Genomic DNA, 13,212 nt, shown 5'->3' on the forward strand with positions numbered 1-13,212 from the left:
CGGGATCTTCCCAACCCAGGGATCGAACCTGCGTCTCTTTATGTCTACCTGCATTGGCAGGTGGGTTCTTTACCACTTTGTATAATTTGCTGAATAGCTTCAATTTATAGCAAGTGCCTTAGGTTGGGTCCCTCTAGAAGCAGATCCCCAAGAAAATAATTCAAAGCCAAGTAGTTTATTTGGGAGATGATCCCAGAAAACTCTGGTAGGGTTATGGGAAAGTGAGCCTAGGAGGTAGGGGTCGGGGGAGGCCTCCAGTGCAGAGAATATTGTCGGGGCGCCTGGGGCTCCACCTGTTGCAGAACTCCGAGAAATGGTACAGAAGCTGATAACCTTGGATTATCCAGTGGGGGTGGGGGGGGTGGGCGCTGCCAGGGAGCTGAGGCATGGATCCACCTGCTCCTGCCGCTCCTTGGTTGGGGGCAGCTCCCTGGAGTGTTAATTCCCAGAATTTCAGGTCTCCTGCAGGTGGGCAGAGCCCATGGTTAAAGGGGGTAGGTGCTGGCAGCTGGAATCCAGTTTATGTTCATGGGAAGTAAGCAGGAGGGGAGCTGGGCGAGGCACCAACAGAAATGCCTTGCACTTGATGCTGGTTTCTCATATAAAGCAGAGATCAAATGTTTCCTTTACAATGAAGTTTAAATAAAAGTTGAAAACATGAGTCAGCTTAAAGAGAAAGAGTAAATAGTGTATGGGGGAAGTGTGAATGTGGCAAACACTGCCACTTCTAAGGGCATTTAAAGCCTTTCACTTCCCTGGTGGCTCAGACGGTAAAGAATCTGCCTGCAAGGCAGAACATCCGGGTTCGATCCCTGGGTCAGGAAGATCCCCTGGAGAAGGGAATGGCAACCACTCTAGTATTCTTGCCTGGAAAACCCCATGGACAGAGGAGCCTGGTGGGCTGCAGTCCATGGAGTCGCAGAGTCGGACACAACTGAGCGACTAACACTTTCAAAGCCTTTAACAAGCAGACATGTCTTCTTGGTGACCCACCCACACGGGGATACAGAGACCAGCCTTTCCTCCCAGCACACCCACCCCTAACACTGCTCTGGATTCCTGGGAATCTTGGAAATGAGCCACGAGGCTTGAAGCCCTTTGACTTGGGGTCTGTCACTTAATATCTCTAGGCCTGTCCATGAAAAGGGTAGGTTCCAAAGTCATGTGAAAGAAGAAATGTGCAAAAACAGCCAAGACAGCTCTGAGATGGAAGAACTAAGAGGGAGGGCTTGTCCATCCAGACTTTAGGATCTATGGCAGAGGTTTAAAAAGTAAAACTCTATGGTAGTGGCAGGCCTGCCTGCTAAGTCAGTTCAGTCGTGTCTGACTCTTTGCGACCCCATGGACCGTAGCCTGCCATGCTCCTCTATCCACGGGATTCTCCAGGCCAGAACACTGGAGTGGGTTGCCATGCCCTCCTCCAGGGGATCTTCTGGGATCAAACGCACATCTCTTACACTTCCTGCATTGGCAGGCGGGTTCTTCACCCCTAGCCCCTCCTGGGAAGCCCGGTATTGGCATAGACATGGGCAAACACATCAAGGGAATAGAACAGAGTCCAGTTAACTAGCCCAGGTGTCACTTGCCCTGCTGAAGGGATGTGAAAGGGTTTGAGGAAGGGGAGACGCGAGTTAGCATGGAGTTCTCTGGATTGGGCCTGGGCTGGGGCAGTAGCTGCCCAGCAGGTTCCTGTCACTGGCCTTCCCCTGGGATCCACCTGCGGAGACAGCCTCACGGGCCACACGCTCCCTATGTCTGCCCTGGGAGTCTCAGAAGCCTCCAGGGCCTTGCGCCCTTCGGAGTTCTCTTTGATTCTTCTGATTAACCCGCAGAGACAGCCGCATGTGGGTGCTGGCAGGCCTTTCCCAGGTCTCCGAAGCTTGCTCATCTCCTTTTAGGAGGCAGAGCAGACCTCAGCCCGGAGCCTGCAGCCGGCCACAGAATCCAGCTAGAGTTTAACAATATTTCTTTGTGATCATTGCTTTTGAGGTTATGTTTTGTCTGTAGAACAGTAACTGTACAAATTTTCCTTGAAAATTTTACTGACACATGCTACAAAGAGGATGAACCTCCATAACATCATGCCAAGTGAAAGAATTCAGATCCTGAAGGTCGCCTCTGGCACGATTCCCTATGAAATACATAGAATAGGTAAGTCCGGAGAGACAGAAAGCAGAATGGTAGTTTCTCAGGACTGGGGTGCAGGGCTTGAGAGGGCTGCTTCATGGTACCGGGCTTCCTTCTGGGGTGATGAAAATGTTTTGCAGCTAGTGAGAGATGGTGGTTGCATAACCCTGCGAATACCATTGTGACTAGCCCATGAATTGTTCATTTTAAAGTGGCTAATTGATGTTACGTGAATTTTACCTCAGTAAATGATTTTTAAAAAACCAACCAAGCAAAGGAAAAAAAAAATCATTCATAAAAAGTGTGAATGACTTTAAAGATGACTTTTCAGCGAGGTTTAGGAGACATTGGCTGAGGGAGCTGACCTCACCCCCAGGCCTTGGCCCCTGCCGTGCCCAGGTGTGGAATGCCCCCTCTGTGCACTGATGGAATGCTGCCCATCCCTGGGAGCCAAGCTGCAGCCTCAGCTCTGCAGGAAGCCCTCCCTGACTACGCGGGCCCGTCCAGAGGTCAGAGCGGTCAGGTGGGCCCAGTCCTGCAGCTGTGCAGACCTTGGTGCAAATCCTGTTAGTGGGGAGGAGTCTTCTAACTTTGGACACACTGCTTCCTTCACCTCCCCAAGAGGGCCTCAGTTTCCTCATCTGTCAAATGGGGGTTCACAGTTCTTCTTATCTCACCAGGTTGAGTTAAGCCTACATAGAAAGCCAGCAGACAGGGCCTGGTGCAGCGTGGATGCCCTTGGTTCACCCCTGGCTTTGAGCACCGGTCACATCATACTGATTTATGTACCTCTCGTTTCCTGAACTGGAAGCAAGGGTGCAGTCTTTGTCATCCCTGTATCCACAGTTCCCACAGAGGGCTCAGGCGTAAGTCTTCAGGAAGGATGTGTTGATTGACGCCCAAAGGGATTCCCCGAAACCCGCCTCTTCCGCCCACCTTCAGGGTCCCCACCTGTCGAGCTCCTGTCCTCACTCACCTGGACCACTGCGGGCCACCCAGCTCTGTGCTCTACTCCTCACCCCCATCCATTCTCCACGTGCAGCCAGAGGTCTCATCAAAACCTGAGTCAGCCCATCCCTCTGCTGCTGTGAGCCGTCCTGGGGTTCTCCTCCCATCTAAAGTCTGAAGCCCTCCTCGCGGCCCGCCAGGGCCTGCGTGATCTGGCCGTCTCTCCCCTGCTCCTCTAAAACCCCGGCCTCCACCACTGGGCTTTTGCACCTGCTGTTCTCTTTCTTGAGGACACTCTTCCGCAGATATAGCGCCCACTTCCTCCCCTCCTTCAGGTCTCGGTTCAAATGACTATTCCTGTCAAGGGAGATTTTCCCTGGCTTCCCAGACCTCACTGGACACCAAAGCTCTCTTCCTCCCCTAGGAAAAGCCCCTGGCTGGGGTCCTGGGTCCCAGCCACGCGTGTCAGGAGAGGAGAAGTTCCTGGGCCTCGCCCTGGACTCGGGGCCCCGGGGTCAGCCGTGGAGGTGAGCAGCACCAACTGTACCTGGTGTAGAGCCCCTGCCCGCCCGCCCTCCGTGGGAGGCGCCCTGCCCAGCTCCCACGGGCTTGCAGGGCACAGATGGGAAAGTCCCGCGGCCTCCTCCTCTTACCTGACGAGGGCTGACTCAGACCCTCACCCCTGGCCAGAGGGAGCCGCAGCCACCCCGCCCGGGCCCTTGATGGGAAACCGCGCTGCCAGGGCCTGGCTGGGCCCAACCCTGACTCACGGCACCCCGCCCAGCCTCTGCCACTGGGAGTCACACCTCCCTCTAGCCAAAGACGCTCCGGCTTCGCTCCCGGGGAGCGTTCCCCTCCACGCCTTTGCCCCAGCAGTGCCCTGGCTGGCAGTGACCTTCTATGGGGAGCCTTCTGTTCCTCTGAGCCCAGCCCAAAGGCCATCTTCTGGTGGGGAACGCCAGAGATTCCTCTGGCCAGGAAAGCGAAGGGGTCGTGGGAGAGGTGGTAATGATAGTAGTAATAATAATAATGACTCTTATACAGTAATAAGAGTAACTAGTCATGCTTGCGCTGTGCCAGGCACTGTAGGAAACACTTCATTGTATTAATTCATTCAACCTTCACAATAATCTTCTGGGGTAGGGACTTTCATTTTCCCAAGGCACAGAGTGGTTAGTAATCTGCCCGAAGTTACCAGCTGGAAAGTGCGAGAAGAGCGACTTGAATCTCAGGAGTCTGGCTCTCACACCGTCATTCTCATCTCCCAGACCTGGAAAACCCAGCGGAGACCCCTGAGGGAGCCGGGAGGGAGGAGGTCCAAGTTCTGGGCTCGGTCTCAGTTGCCCTTCACCCACAGTGGGCACAGGCCCTGCTCTTCAGGGTACAGGTGGTCTTTGCTCCCTCCATGAGGGTGAATCCTTGGAACACGGTCTGGGCAATCCACAACAGTGGTGGAAAAGGCATTTACATGTACAGAGCAAGGACTACGGCCTGGACACTTAACCCATTTACCTCCCAGCAGCTGCATGCAGTGGGGGCAGTTACTAGCATCTGTTTTATGGAGGAGGAGACTCAGGCCCAGAGCGTAATAAGATTTGCTCAATGTCACAGAGCTAGGATATAGCAGATGCTCGAGTTAAACCCAGAATTGTTCTGACACCGTAAGGCCAGAGTCCCTCCTGCTGAGTGGGGACATGGCATCTCAGCGAGGAGCAGGGCAGGGCCCAGATGTCAGAAAGAGCCTGGAACTTCAGTTCGTGTTGCTGTCTTACTCTAGCATCCTACCAATGTCCACCCATTCATTCATTCATCTGTCCATCCACCCACCCATCTTCCATTCACTTATCCATCCACTCACCCTTTCATCCATCCATCCGTCCATCCATCCACCTACTCATCTACCCACTCATCTACCTTCCAAGCATCTATCCATCCAGCCATCCTTCCATTATTGTCTGTCCCTTCCATTCAGCCTCCATCCATCCATCCAGACTTCCATCCACCTGTTCTTCTGTCCATTTTTCTATCCCTTTTACCTTCTGTCTGTCTGTCCTTCCACATGCATCTGTCTCTCCATCATCTTAAACAGTATCTGTCTATCCATCACCCATCTATTCTTCTATACATGCATCCATCTCTACATCCATTCATCCACACATCTCACAGATGTTTATTTAACTGATGGCTACTATGCCCAAGCCTTCAGATCACTGTGCCTTGAGCCAGGAGAAACATACCTAATTAGGTTTCTGTTTATTTGCTGTTCCAGGAAAGCTAATTGAGGGGTTTGTAAACAGCCCTTTGATGGCTGGAGAGTTACTTAAGAGGACAGTTAAATAAACAACTGCTGGGTGGAAACAGTCAGGGCTGGTACACAGCGGGTCCAGAGCCATGACCTGCCTTGCACAGCAGGAGGAGGGCTGAGCTCCAGACAGTGTAGAGGCTCTGGGTTCAGAAAGGAAGTCAGAATAATGGGAACAGTGGCAATAACACCCACCAAGTGTGGAATGCCTACAGTATGCCAGATGCTATGTTAAGCATAGCTCTTACAGAAACTCCACGTGATGGAAACTATGATCCCATTTATGGATGGGGAGACTGAGGTTTGGGGAGGGACATCCATGTGCTCAAGGCCAGAGAGCTGGGAAGTAGCACAGTCAGGACATCAATCTGTCTGTGTGCAGCAATTATGGTAATAATAGCACATAATTATATAGCATTCACTAGATTCTAAGGCATTGTTCTAAGAATCCCACTAAATACACAACTCTATGATGTCGCTACTATCATCAATACCATTTTACAGGTGAGAAAGTTGAGGTTGAGAGGCTTAAAGTAATTTGAAAAAAATTACTCAGTTGCTAGAATTTTTTAAAGAGTAATCTGGACTCAGAGTCTTACTCTTCACCGTGTTATGCAGTGGATTACGCCTTCTGTGCATTTAACTTAGAAAGATCTAGCCATACACGATTGGCTAAACACTTTTTTAAAATCATTTTTTTTCACTTTTTCTGTTTTATATATCTAAAAATACTGTGAAATTATAACTTGTTATGTCTTTTTAATTGCTTAGTTCAGGGGTTGGTAATCTTTTTCTATAAAGCTAGTGGATAATGAATGTTTTGGGCTTTGTGGACCATATGGTCTCTGTTGCAACTACTCACCTCTGCTATGGTAGCTGGAAAGCAGCCACACACAATATGAAACTAATGGATGTGGCTGTGTGCCAATAAAACTTTATTTACAAAAACAGGCGGAGGGCCGGATTTGGCCCAAGGGCTGTAGTCTGCCAACTACTGACTCTGTGCATTTAAAATGTATCTGTATTCACCAAACCATGTGCTCTTGCCTTTTCATGAACAACAAAAGATTTTCAAGGATACTTTAAACCATTGCTCAGTTCCACCTCCAGACCATTTGCTCACATATGCCCTATACAACATTTGCCCCTTTGTCAGCTAGTGGCACCTTCTGAAGGAAATTTGCAAATTCTTGGCATTAAACTAATTCCTTTATTCATGTAGTCAACAAATGAATGACAGTCTTAAGAGGTGGTCAGCCTGGCTGACTCCCCACTAGGGACTCTGAGAATACTAAAGGACACAGGATTTACTCTTCTCCACACCAAGTTTTGTAAACTTCTGGTTTGGGGGAAAAAAAAAAGTAAAATAGAAGTTAAGTAGTCCTATGACTGTGGCTCTAATACTATTTCCTATTGGTGACAAGAACAAGGAAATGAAAGGATGACTGGTAGAGATATTACAAAATGTCCTCAGAGCTAGTGGGAACAAAACCGAGTGAGGTCAGAAAGATCCCCTTTCCTCTTTATCCCCACCCCCTTTGCCTCAATGTTGATTTCCCAGCCTCAGAAAAGTTGTGAGCCTGGGGGAACAGCATGTGTTCACTTCTAAGTCTAAAGACCAATGACAACCTGGGTAAAAATATTTGCAACATAAACATAGACAAATGATTTATTTCCATAGTAGCTAAAGAATCGCTGCAGAGCAATAAGAGAAAAACCCCAAAAGCTGACCCCCTAGAATAACAGCGTAAGTAGATGGAAACAGGCAACTTAGAGAAACAGAAATACATATGGCAAATAGACACGCAAGATGTCCAGCCTTGCTGGTAATCAGGCAAATACAAACTAACAAAAATTAGACAAGGTTTTTGAGTCCTCCGTGTATCAAAAATAAAAGACTGATAATGTAAAGTATTCAGGAGATCGTGGGAAATGGCCATGCATATTCTTCTGGTCCAAGTATGAATTGGAACAGTCTCTCAGAAAGATAACTTTACAGTATACAGTAATACTGTAAGTTCATGTTTTTTAGAACTCAGGAATTCCATTGTTTGGCGTCTCCTTTAAAGAAACATCAGGCACAAGGAATATGTGCCAAAATGGTTACTGGAAACAACCTAAATAGCTGTTGGTGGGGGAAGGGTTAAGTACCTTGAAGTGATCTAAGGACTCCCCATCTTTTGAGGCAGACCCTACCCACTCCCACCATTGATGGTGAATCTGCTAGATGTCCACACTTCCCAGTCTCCTTTACAGCTTTGGGGTGGTCACATGACCTGGGCTCATCCAATCAGACACACCTACCCAAACTTGGAATGAGGGGTAGTCCAGAGGCAGCAGAGAGGTCTTACCGGATCTAGTCCTATGGTTGGGGCACTATCCCTGCTAACTTTGAAATCTGGTTCTTCAACTCTCTTAGACTCTCCCAACCCCAAATTTTAATTTGAGCTTTTAAAAAAAATTTATTTTTTAATTGAAGGATAACTGCTTGACAGAATTGTGTTGGTTTCTGCCAAACATCAACATGAATCAGCCATAGGTATACATATGTCCCTTCCCTAATGTGAACTTTTTCCTCAAGTGTAGAATACATGCAGAAAAATGCACAGGTCATAAGTGACAATGTGAGGAATCTTCCTAAGTGAGCGCATCAAGGCCACATCAAGACGCAGCGTTCCCGTTTCCCAGAAGCTCCCCGCTGCCCTCTGCCAGCGATGACTTCCCCGCAGGTAACCGGGGGTGGTGTGTCTGATCTAGTCCTTTGCTTGAATAGAATTAAATGATGTGTTTTCGTATCTGGTTCTGTCTCCTAATGTTGATGTCTTTGAGATCCATCTATGTTGTTGCATGTGGTTGCAGGTCATTCATCCTTATTGCTGGGCAAAAGGCCATCATCTGGATGTGGCTCAGTTCATTCATTCCCTCTCCTACAGATGGGCATGTGGGTATTTTCTAGGTAGAGACTGTTGATGAATAAGGCTGCTCTGAACATTCTTGTGTACATCTTTTGGCGAACATCTGTCTACATTGCTGTTGAGTAATAGACCTATTGCTAGGTCATGTGGTGACGGTATGTCTCATTTGATTAGAAATCACCAGCTTTCCAAAGTGTCTGCATCATTTTGTGTTCCTACCAGGCATGTATGAGTTTCTTCTGGATGTTCCACCTCCTCATCAACTCTTGGTATTTTCTGTATTTTTCATTTTAGCCATCCTAAGTGGTATCCCGCTGTGGTTTTAAATTGCATTTCCTGACAATCAATGATGTCAAGTCCCTCTGTGTGTTTATTGGTTGTTTTGCTTCTCCTTCGTGAAATGTCTGCTTGACTCTGTCTTTTGTGTCTGTTTGATTGATTGTTCTTTTTTTTTCCCTAAAGTACTTGTAAGAGACTGTGTCTCTGTTTAGTTTTTTTAAAAGATATTTATTTATTTATTTACATGGCTGCGCCTAGTCTTAGTTGTGGCATGCATGACCTTTAGTTGCGGCATCTGAACTCTTAGTTGCAGCCTGCTAACTCTTAGTTGAGGTGTGTGGGATCTACTTCTCTGACCAGGGATTGAACCTAGGCCCCCTGTACTGGAAGCATGGAGTCTTAGCCACTGGACCACCAGGGAAGTCCCCTGTGTCTCTTTAAATTACTGTAACAGGAGGGTTTTGCAGGAAAAGAAAATCAATAGGAGATGATCTATTTATCATCGATCTGTCTGTCTGTCTGTCTATCATCTAGCTTTAGGAATGCAGTTATGGAGGATGGCAAGTCTGAAATTTGTAGGCAGGCTGGCAGGCCACAAACTCAGGGAGGATTTCTATATTATAATCCAGAGACAGAATTCCTTCTTCTCCAGGAAACCTCAGTTTTCACTCTCAAGGCCTTTAACTGGTTGGCCCACCCACATTATGGAGGATACTTGCCTTTACTTAAAATCAACTGAGTGTAGATGCTAACCACACCTACAGAATACCTTCACTAATGTTTGACCGGACAACTGGCACAATAACCTAGCTAAGTCGACACATAAAATTTAAACATCCGATTACTCAGAGTTATTTACGCTGTTTGCAACTTGGGAGCCCAATCTAGTCCACCATTTACATAAACACACACACACACATGCACGCATGCTTGCACACACACAATATCAACGGCAGTGTTATGCATTTCTATGTGTGTACGTGTACAAGAATGAGTCTGGGAGGACACAGCCAAACCTGTTACATGACCACCTCAGGGAGTGTCTGGATTGAAGGTCAAAGGGAATTTTAACCATAAACAGTAACAGTAAAGAAAAAAATTAAAGAGTATAATAATGTCCATTATGAAATTAAAGTTAATTTTCAAGCGGGAAAACATTTTTCAAAAAATAAAGGAATCATTATGTTCCCATTATTCATTCAGCAAAAATGGACTGAACACCTGCTCTGTGCTCATGGCTGGAGATGCAGAGGGTAAGACCGGCAGCCTCTGTCCCGGGGCGCTGACGTCAGAGCGGAGGCGGCAGGCAGCGAAGAAGCAAAGACCTGGGCAAGGAACTTCAGAGGGCACTTGGGAGGACTCTGCAGGAAGCCAGCGAAGAGAGGAGGAATGAATGGGGCTGTGGGGTTGTGTTGCCCTGATGGTCAGAGAAGGCCTCGCTAAGGCCACCTTTGAGTCCTGCAGGAGGGGGAGCAGCTGGCTTGGGAAGGAGCAGAGCAGGCGGCCAGCCCCGCAGGTGTGAAGGTTCTAAGGCAGCGATGGATCCGACGAGGCATGAGAACCCGAGCAGTGCGTTTGGGAAGGGAGGTTGAGAGGGGGCCCAGTGGTGGACGTGGGGGAGCCCGCAGGAGGCCCCGCTGCCTATCCCAAGACGAGTTCTCTGCCGATGCCGAGCTGCCTGTCTCGGGGAGGGGGAGGCCTCGGAGCTGCTCGCAGGGCCTTATCCCCACGCCACTCCAGCAATCCCTGCAGGATGAGACCCGAGCTCTGGAGATCCTGTCCCCAGGCCTCGCTAAGCCAGCCCAGGCCGGCAGCACCCCGAGGGACATCCCAGGGCTTTACTCTCTCTGCCTCTGAATGGGAGGGTCAGCAAGATCCACCATCACTGGCTCACTGAACCATAATGTAACAGGGACGAGGAAGGTAACCAAAGAGATTCTTTCCCTGCACCATGCCTATGGCTCCTGGTAAGAGCCCCAAGGGGTTGAAGGTATTATTGTTATTCCCATTTTATGGCCCCGAACACTGAGGCACAGAGAGATTAAAAACCCTGACCCCAGGGTCTGCTTTCTTCACTCTTGCAGTCTGGAACCCAGCTCTTCTGGCTCTCAGGCAAGAGCAAGGCCATCTTTTTTTTTTTTTTTTTAATGACAGAGCCCTAGATGGAAAAGGACAACCCCATCTAGACTCTCTTTACATAGATGGAAATTCCAAGGTCTGGGGAGAAAAAGGAACCATTCCCTGACTATACAGAGCCAGAGCGGGAGCTGGGTCTCTCTGTCCGCAGGACCCTTGCAGTTTTACCCCCTTATTTACCTCTACCTTCCTTCTTTCAGTGATGGTTAGACTGGCCTCTAGGGCTTCTCTAGTGGTTCAGCTGATAAAGAATCTGCCTACATTGCAGGAGACCCAGCTTTGATCCCTGGGTTAGGAAGATCCCCTGGAGGAGGGCATGGCAACCCACTCTAGTATTCTTGCCTGGAGAAGCCCATGGACAGAGGAGCCTGGTGGGCTATAGTCCATGGGGTTGCAAAGAGTTGGACACGACTGAAGTGACTTAGCATACACGCAGACTGGCCTCTAGGCTGTTCCTTCAATATGCTGATCTCAATCCTGCCTCAGGGCCTTTGCACTTGCGATCCCCTGCCAGATCTGGTCCATCATTTCTTTTATGCCTTCCTTTTCCACTCCATTGACAATAGCCCTGCACTCACTCTTCCTATTTTGATTTATTTTTTGGCCTAGTTTTTTTTTTTTTTACCCTCAGTCATTTTATTAAATATATTGTTTATGATTCATCTCCCTTCCTAGAATATCAGCCCCTTATGGGTAGGGACTTTATTCACAGCTGTTTTCCCAGTACCCAACCCAGGGCCTGGGCCTCCATAATGCTCAATATGTGCTTGTGGAAAGGATGGGCAGATAGATGGATAGATGACAGATGGATGGATGGATGGGTGAGAGATGGATAACAGACGGATGCATTGGTAGGTAATGGATAGACAGACAGATAGATAGATACATAGGTGGTGGATGGATGAATGGATGGGGGATGGGTGGACAGTTCCCCCAACATGATTTCCCAACCCTGGGCTCCGGGTCTCCCACTTGGCTGTTCTGACTTGTCTCCTTTGGCTCCAGGCCTGAGCCGGCAGCTGTGGGGGCTTCCACAGGATCAGGCAGGAGCTGCCATTTCTCATCCTCCTCTGTGGCTGGGCAAACAAAAGCCTTTGTTCTCCCTCCCCGGCCTGGCCCCCCTACAGCCCCGGGTGGGAAGTTGCTGGCAAGTCAGCGACTCAACTTTGCCACAACTAAATTTTGAGGCTTAACCTGCCACGCTGGGCCCAGGGGATCCTGTGGTCCATACTGGCGCTGGGCATACCGGGGGTGTGATGGGGGCACCGTGGTCACAGCCCAGAGATGATTCCTACCTGGGTGGGCCCCAGAGTCTTCTGGAGACCTTGGGTTTTTGGAGGTGGGTGGGGGAGTTACAAGATGAAGTTGGCCCTGGGCTCTCTACAGACAGCTCAGGACAGGGTTTCCTCTCGTCCCTCAGGGCTGTCCCCACAGGGCAGAGGGGCAGAGAAGGGAGCCTCAGTGGTGGTGCAGTGGGCCCGTGAGGGTGGTGCCATCACAGAACCCACTGCACAGAGGAGGAAACTCAGGCCCAGAGAGAGAGTTAGCGTGCCCTGCTGAAAGCCAGACTGGATGGGCAGTCGTTACCCAGCTGGGCTGTCTCTGCCAACCAAAGACAGTGGCTTTTGGCCAGTTTCTTCCTGCCTTTGTCCAGGTCAGACTTGAATCTTGTTCAGATGAACCCCAAAGCCAGTGGATTGTGGGCGCAGTGACTGGAGAACCTGGCAACCTTAGCCCGCCAGCCTCACCAGCACACCCTTGAGGAATCTGAATAAACAGCTCACTTCCCTGTCTGCTCTGGAGCGGGGTCCCACTTCCCGAGCCGAAAAAGCAGGAAGAAGTCCGGGATCCTAGCGTGGCAGCTGAAGTCCATCCACGTGACTGCTCAACCTCCTCGCCATACGGTACCTTGTGCAGCGGGTGTCGGGAATCGTCCGCACGAACCACGTGCTTTCCAGCCTCTGCCTTGGACCCTGCTGTCTCCTCCACCGAGGATGCTGTCCTGGTCTGAGTTCTTCCAGAAACAGACCCTGAGACAGGATTCAAGTTCAAGGAGTATATTCGGAAAGTGATGCCAGGAAGTCCCCATAGCAGGGTGGGTGAGCAACACAGGGAAGGAAGCAAATAAAACACGTGCTTATCGGGCCAGCAGTGTCCGGGCGGATCTCAAACCTACTCAGGGAGCCAGTGTAGAGCATGGACCCCAGATTTTTTCCAGCCAAGGGGAGAGAAAACCAACCGTGTATCCGCCAACACCCCGTCAGTGGTCAACTGAGGGCTCATTCCAGGGCACCAGCTTTCTGGAACTTCTGGCTGTGCAGATGCCCTCAGCCAGACCAAAGGTCTCAGGTAGAGAGAGTAAACATAGGTGTTTGCAGCGAGCGGGAGTGTTCATCTGGGGGATTTACGTGGGCACCCACAGCATTTGCTACAAGTATTTATTGGTTCCTGATCTTTTTCTAGTAGATTCCTATTCATCCTTTAAAACCCATCCTTCACTCTCCC

General features: G+C 49.5%; 1 long non-coding RNA gene across 1 annotated transcript; it reads left to right on the forward strand.

Moving 5' to 3' along the window:
* The first annotated feature begins 18 nt into the window (after nt 1-18).
* On the forward strand, nt 19-9,909 carry LOC122682199. The gene is made up of 3 exons (XR_006337259.1): nt 19-60; nt 7,964-8,106; nt 9,775-9,909. It is a non-coding gene; the product is annotated as an uncharacterized LOC122682199 (long non-coding RNA).
* Nucleotides 9,910-13,212: the final 3,303 nt, after the last annotated feature.

Source organism: Cervus elaphus, chromosome 23 (genome assembly GCF_910594005.1).
Source record: "Cervus elaphus chromosome 23, mCerEla1.1, whole genome shotgun sequence".
NCBI lineage: Eukaryota > Metazoa > Chordata > Mammalia > Artiodactyla > Cervidae > Cervus > Cervus elaphus.